Genomic DNA, 1,629 nt, shown 5'->3' with positions numbered 1-1,629 from the left:
TTCCAAGCAATGCCCTTTGGAGGACCCTGCACTTTTGGTAAATTAGGTTTGATCACCCCCACAGAATCACTCTCACATTTACAGTCATGTTTTAACTAAACACTCATTGACCCTTGACTCTAAATGTAAGGACACATTAAGCTTATGGAATCAAGCATCTATTTTATCCGCCTCTTTGTTTCTACCACATGTTGCCTCAGCAAAAGCATTAATGCAAATTAATGCCTTGTCGTGCTGGATAACCAAACAAGCAAATTTCACCTCAGACACTTGCCACTGATGTAGATAGATAGTGTACGACACACTACATTGCAGAATCGTGCTACTATTGACTTCTTGCTGCTTGCCCACGGACATGGTTGTCAGGAATTTGAAGGCACATGTTGTTTGAATATTTCAGATCACTCTGGATCCATCTACAAACAAATTGCTACTCTGCAGGAATGAACAAGAAAGATCAGACAGGAAATTGGATTTTTTTGTTTTGCAAGGATGGTTGTCTAGTTGGGGAATTTCAAGATGGTTACTGCCTTTGCTCAAAACGGGAATCTTAATCTTAGTGATGATTGTAGTTGTGCTTGTAATTGTCGCCAAGTTTGGTGTTGTGTTTGTGTGGAGTATTTGCAGGAAAATGGACACCTGGTGAACAACCCATGCTACCAGCTGTGAAAGAAGCCTCAGGTTTCCCATGGGAAGAACACTTGGTTTACAGTCAGCAGTTGTAAACTTAGGCTAACTTCCCATGAGAATGGAATTAGTTTATAGTTAGTTTGAACAGACTTCCCATGAGAATGGAGTTAGTTTACGATCAACAACTATTGTTGAGTTATGTTATGAGAACTTACAGTGGGAGCTGGTATCCAGGTGCAAAAACATCGAACCTACATCTTGTCCAATGAACATTAGACATGGACTCGTGGACAGACTGAGCTATCCAATCCCCAGACTTTAACCCTGCACCCATGATGGTACAAAAATGTATAAAATGTGTGCTGTGCGTCTCAATAAACGATTCATTGCTTAATTATATTGGTTGTTGTGATGAATCCGTGCTCTTGCTGTCCATATGTTTGCAAAGGGCCCTGCAAAAAAGACAACAAATACAGAGAGGGGGAAATGTAGGGGTTAATAGCAGGTCCGTTATCTCCTTGGAAGACGAGATTGACTTGGCAAACTTTTCTGTGTATCCTTGAAGATAAGTAAGTCATATACGCAGCCTAATTAAAGAACAGACTGTAAGTATGGGGGATGTGAGAATCACAGCTTAACCATGAACATCTACAAGTATCTCACAACTACTGCCAAATGTATCAGTAATAATGGTCAGCCAATTAAGATGTTGTTGCTTGCTTGCTGCTTGCTTGCTGCTTTGAAAAGATGTAAAAAGGAGCTGGTAATAATAAGGACAAGTTTTTCGTGTTGCCCTGATGTATCAGGGAATGTTGATATTTTTTGGTCTGTGTTTGGCCCAGCCACCTGCAAAAGTTTTGTTCTTTGCCTGCCAAGTTCACTGATAAGTGAGAGTTTCGTCCTTGGAGAGAGAGTTTCTTTTATAAACTGTTTTAATTGGTGTTCTGTGATTGGCTGGTTGTCTGTAGAGGACATTTGAAGGAGAAACTGAAGAGGAGA

This window comes from Empidonax traillii, unplaced genomic scaffold (genome assembly GCF_003031625.1).
Source record: "Empidonax traillii isolate 1590-97213 ecotype Southwest subspecies unplaced genomic scaffold, ASM303162v1 scaffold2719:size65328, whole genome shotgun sequence".
Taxonomy (NCBI): domain Eukaryota; kingdom Metazoa; phylum Chordata; class Aves; order Passeriformes; family Tyrannidae; genus Empidonax; species Empidonax traillii.
Note: the sequence above shows the minus strand (reverse complement) of the source record.